The sequence below is a fragment of the Papio anubis genome, chromosome 7, assembly GCF_008728515.1.
Source record: "Papio anubis isolate 15944 chromosome 7, Panubis1.0, whole genome shotgun sequence".
NCBI classification, from domain to species: domain Eukaryota; kingdom Metazoa; phylum Chordata; class Mammalia; order Primates; family Cercopithecidae; genus Papio; species Papio anubis.
The window spans coordinates 60564291-60570290 of record NC_044982.1 but is presented as its reverse complement, the minus strand read 5'-3'; positions in this window follow the sequence as shown (position 1 = coordinate 60570290).

Sequence of the window (6000 nt, the reverse complement as noted above, 5' to 3'; positions counted from 1 at the left end):
ATGGCAGTACAAGTATCTCTTGAAGACTCTCCTTTCAATTCTTTTAGATATTTACTTAGAAGTGAAATTGCTGGACCAAATGTTAACTGTATTTTTAATTTTTTGAAGAACTCTCATACTGTTTTCTATAGTGCTGCACTATTAATATTTTACATTCTTAGCAGTAGTGCACAAGGATTCCAGTTTCTTCATATCCTTACCAACACTGCTTATTTTGTTGTTGTTTTCTTTTTTGGTAGTAGCTATCTTCATGGGTTGGAAGTGGTAGCTTATAGCTTTGATTTGCATTTTCCTATTAGTGATCTTTCCATGTGCTTTTGGACATTTGTGTATTTTCTTTAGAGAAATGTCTATTCAAGTTTTTTGCCTGTTGTTTAATATGTTTTTTTGTTGTTGTTGAGATTTAGGAGTTCTCCATATGTTCTAGAGAGTCATCCTGTATCAGCTATATAATTTGCAAATATTTTCTTTTTTCTGTGGGTGGCCTTTTTACTCTGTTTTGGTAGTGTGTTCTGATAGGCAAAATTTTTAATTTTCATGAAGTTCAGTTTGTCCATTTTTTTCTTTAGTTGTCTGTATCTTTGATGTCATATACAAGATCCAAGAAATTATTGCTAAATCCAATGTCATGAATCTTTTACCGTTTGTTTTCTCCTAAGAGTTTTACAGTTTTAGGTCTTACATGTAGGTCTTTGATCCACTTTAAGTTAATATGTGTATATGGTGTTAGGTAAGGGTCCAACTTAATTTTTTTTTTTTTTTTTGTATGTGAATATTCAATTTTCCCAGCACCATTTGTTGAAAAGGCTGTCTTTTCCCCATTGAATGCTATTGGTACTCTTCTAAAAAATTTGACCATACATGAAAGAGTTTATTTTTCTGCACTTTACTCTCTTAATTCATCCATATATATCTGTCTTTGGCACCATCCTGTTTTTATTGTGGTAGCTTTGTATTAAGTTTTGTACTCAGGAAGTGTGAGTCCTCCAGGTATATTTTTCTTTAATGATGTCTTCTGCAGACATAGAAAAACTCAATGTAAAATTCAAATGGAATCAAGATTGTTTTGTCTATTTGGGGTCCTATGAGATTTTATGTCAATTTTAGGATGGGTTTTCATATTCCTTTGAACAACATTGGAATTTTGATAAAGATTACATTAAATCTATAGTTTGCCATTTACTTTTGATTTTAGTAATTTGAGTCTTTTCTCTTTTTTTCTTAGTCCATCCAGGTAAAAGGTGGTCAATTTTGCTGGTCTTTCAAAGAATGAACTTATACTTTCATTGATTTTCTTTATTGTTTTCCTGTTCTCTATTTCATTTGTTCTCTGGCGTAATCTTGATTATTTCTTCTTTCTGCCAGCTTTAGTTTGTTCTTCTTTTTCTAGTTTTTCAAGTTATAAAGTTAGATTGTTGGATTGAAATCTTTCTTGCTTTTTAATGTGAAGATTTATAGCTGTACATTTCTCTTTATCATTATTTTCACTGTGTCCCATAATTTGTTATGATGTGTTTTCTTTTCTATTCATCTCTATGTATTTTGAATTTCCTTTGTGCTTTCCTCTTTGTTTTCCTTGGTTGTTTAGGACTGTGTTATTTAATTTTCACAAATTTGTGAATTTTCCAGTTTTACTGCTGTTATTGATTGCTAATTTTATCCTGTTATTAGAGAAGACATTTTCTATATCTCTCTTTTAAAATCTATTGAAACTTAATTTGTGGCCTAACATATGTATAGTCTACCCTGAAAAATGATACATGTGCATTTGAGAGGAATATGTATAGTGTTGTTGGGTTGAGTGTTCTGTTTGTGTTTGTTAGATCTGGTTGGTTTATTGTGTTATTTAAGCCCTCTATTTCCTTAATTATGTTTTATCGAGTTGTGCTATCCATTATTGAGAGTGCTGTATTCAAATCTCCAACTATTATTGTGCAACTGTCTAATCTGCTTTCAATTCTATTAGTTTTTGCTTCATACATTTGGATGGTCTGTTATTACGTGTATACAGTTGTTGTATGTTCTTTCTGTATTGAACCTTTTATTAATATATAAGATCCTTCTTTGTCTCATGCAATATTTTTTGATTTAAAGTCTTTTTGCTATTAATATAGCCACACTTGCTCTCTTTTGGTTACTATTTGCCATTTTTCCACTTTCAACCTATTTTGATTTTGGATCAAAAGTGAGTCTTTTGTAGATAGCACATCGTTGGACCATGTGCTTTTATTTATTCTTCCAATCTCTTTCTTTTGAGTCAACAATTTAATCCATTTACATTTAAAGTGATTACTGAAAAAGAGGAACTTCTGTCATTTTGCTATTTTTAAAATATGTATTATAGCTTATTTTTCTTCATCTTCTACATTATGGTTTATTTTGTGTTTAGCTGATTTTATAATAAGACATTTATATTCCTTTCTCATTTCCTTTTGTGTATACTTTACAGCTATTTTCTTTGAGATTACTATAAGAATTACATTTATTTAAATTTATACCAGCTTAACTTCAGTAATACACAAAAACTCTGCTATTTTTGACAAGTCTCTCCTACGTCATTTTAGTCGTTGATGTCACAAAATTGCATCCTTATACATTAAATACTCCAAATATAGGCTACAAATTTTAAATTTAAATTTTATTTTTATTTTTTGACAAAATATAATTGTATATAATTGCAGAGTACACGGTGATATTATATATTCACACAGAGTGTGGGATTATTGAAAAAAGCAAATTAACATATATGTCACCTTAATTTTTATTTTATTTTATTTTTTCTTCCCACACTACACTGATGCATGTATCACCTTAAATACTTACCATTTATTCCTCCTAATTGCAACTTTGTGTCCTTTGACAAATCCCATTCTCCCAACTTCTCCAACTCTAGTAACCACCATTCTACTCCCTGCTTCTGTGAGTTTGTTTTAGATTCCACCTATAAGTAAGAACATGTTCATTTCTCTTTCTATGGCTTATTTCATGTAACATAATGTCCTCCAGGTTGATACATGTTGAAAAAGACAGAATTTCTTTTTTTCTAAGGTCAAATAGCATTTTCTTCTGTAAATATATCACATTTTCCTTATGTATTCACCCATTGATGAAACGCTGATAAAACTTTTATATGATTAAATGGGGTCTAGTTTTTTGTTTGTTTTCTTTGCACACAAATATCCAATTTTCTAGCAGTATTTATTGAAGAGGTTATTCTTTTTCCAATATATATTCTTGGTGCAATTGCTGAAAAAGAGTTGACTGTAAATGGATGGATTTATTTCTGGGTTCTATATTCTCTTCCATTGGTCTTTCGTGCTAATATCATGCTATTTCAGTTACTATAGCCTGGTAATATTATTTGAAATCAAGTAATGTGAATGCTTCCAGCTTTGTTCTTTTGGCTTGGTATTGATTTGGCTAATAGTAGTCTTTTGTGGTTTCATATAAATTTTAAAATTGTTTTTTTCTATTTCTGTGAAGAGTGTCTTTGGTATTTTAATAGAAATTGCACTGAATCTGTATATTATGTTGGGTAGTAAGGATTCTTCCAATCCTTGAATATGGACATCTATCTATTTATTTGTGTCCTCTTCAATTTCTTTTATCAATGTTTTATAGTTTTCACTGGAGAGATATTTCACTTCTATGGTTAAATTTATTCCTAGGTAACTTTTTTCTTGTCTATTATACATGGGATTATTATCTTGGATTATTTTTCAGATTGTTTGCTGTTGATATATGTAAATGCTCCTGATTTTTGTTTGTTGCTTTTTGATCCTGCAACTTTCTTTACTGCATTTCTTGAAACAAATGAAAATGGAAACACAACATACAAAAACCTGCATAATACAACAAAAGCAGTACTGAGAGGGAAGTTTATAGCAATAAATGCCTACATCAAAAAAGTAGAAAGATTTCAAGTCAATGACCTAATGGTACATCTTGAAAACTAGAAAAGCAAGGACAAACTGAACCTAAAATTAGTAGAAGAAAAGAAATAATGAAGATAATAGCAGAAATAAATAAAATTGAGACTAAAAATAAAAAATATCAACAAAATGAAACGTTAGTTTTCTGAAAAGATAAACAAAATCAACAAAACTTTAGCCAGATTAACTAAGAAAAAGGAGGGAAGACCCAAATAAATAAAATCAGAGGCAAAAAGGGAGACATTACAATGATACTGTAGAAATTAAAAGGATTTATTAAAGGCTACTGTAAACAACTATATGTTGATCATTTGGAAAACCCAGAAATAGATAAATTGCTAGACAGATAAAATGTAAGAAGATTGAATCATGAAAAAATAGAAAAGTAGGTTAGATTAAAAATAAATTATGAAGTAGAAACAGCATTGAGACTGGTTTTATGGCCTAGCATATGGTCCATCTGGAGGTTGTTCCATGTGCACTTGAGAGGAATATATATATTTTGCTGTCGGTAGGTAGTGTCCTATACGCATTTACTAGGTCTTGTTGGTTTAACATTTTGTTCAAGTCTTCTATTTCTTTGTTGGTCTTCTGCCAATTGCTCTATCCATTATTGAGAAAGAGATTTTGAATTCTCCAGCTGTTACTGTTAAATTGTATATTTCTCCCATCAATTGCATTAGTTATTGCTTTGTGTATTTGGGGGCTCTGTTATTAGGCTCAAATATTTATAATTGTTATGTCTTCCTGATGGCGTGACCTTATTGTCATTAAACATTCCTTTGTTCTATTAAGCATTTTGTGTTAAAGTGTATTTTGCCTAATGTTAGTATAGCGACTCTATTTCTGTTGGTTGCTGTTTGCATAATATATTTTTCAATATTTTTACCTTAATTCCTTTAGTGTCTTTGAATCTAAAGTGTATATTTTATTTAAAAACATATAATTGGATCATATTCTTTCATTTTCTTTTACCTATCTCATTCATGATTGACAGATATTTCTGCCTATCTCTGTCTTTTGCCTGGAGGTCATTTAAGTTTAATGTTACTACCGATGAAATCACATTTGCATCTGCTGTTTTGCTTTGTGTTTTCTTTTTAAAAAATTTTATTTTAGGTTCAAGGATATGTGTACATAGTTGATATGTATATATAAATTGCATATCATGGGGGTTTGATACACAGGTTATTTCATCACCCAGGTAATAAACACAGAACCTGATTGGTAATTTTTAAATCCTCATCCTCCTCCCATTTTTCACCCTCAAGTAGGCCCCAGTGTATGTTGTTTTATTCTTTGTGTTCATGTGTTCTCAATGATTAGCTCTTACTTATAAGTGACAACACACAGTATTTGGTTTTCTGCTACCGTGTTAGTTCACATAGGACCTCCAGTTCCATCCATGTTGTTGAAAAAGACATGACCTCATTATTTCTTATAGCTGCGTAGTATTTCATGTGCATATGTACTACATTTTCTTTATCCAGTCTACCACTGATGGCCATTTAGTTTGATTCTATATCTTTGCTAATGTGAATAGTGCTTCAGGGAACACATATGTGCATGTGTATTTATGGTAAAACAATTTATATTTTTTTGGGTATATACCAAATACTGGAATTGCTGGGTCAAGTGGTAATTCTGTTTTAAGTTCTTTGATATATCATTACACTGCTTTCCACAATGACTGAACTAGTTTACAGTTCCACCATTCCTGAATTTGAATGTTAGCTGCTCTAGTGAGGTTGAGGACATTTTTTCCAGATGATATCCTCACATATCTTTTCTATGTTGCTAGCTTTCTGCCGCTCTCTTTCAGAGATGTCAATGAGTCATGGATTTGGCCTTTTAACATAATTCCATATTTCTTAGATGTTTTGATTATTATTATTATTTTTTGAGACAGAATCTCGCTCTGTCACCAGGCTGGAGTGCAGTGGCACAATCTTGGTTCACTGCAACCCCCACCTTCCAGGTTCAAGTGATTCTCCTGCCTCAGCCTCCTCGGTAGCTAGGACTACAGGTGCGCACCACCATACCCAGCTAATTTTTGTATTTTTAGTAC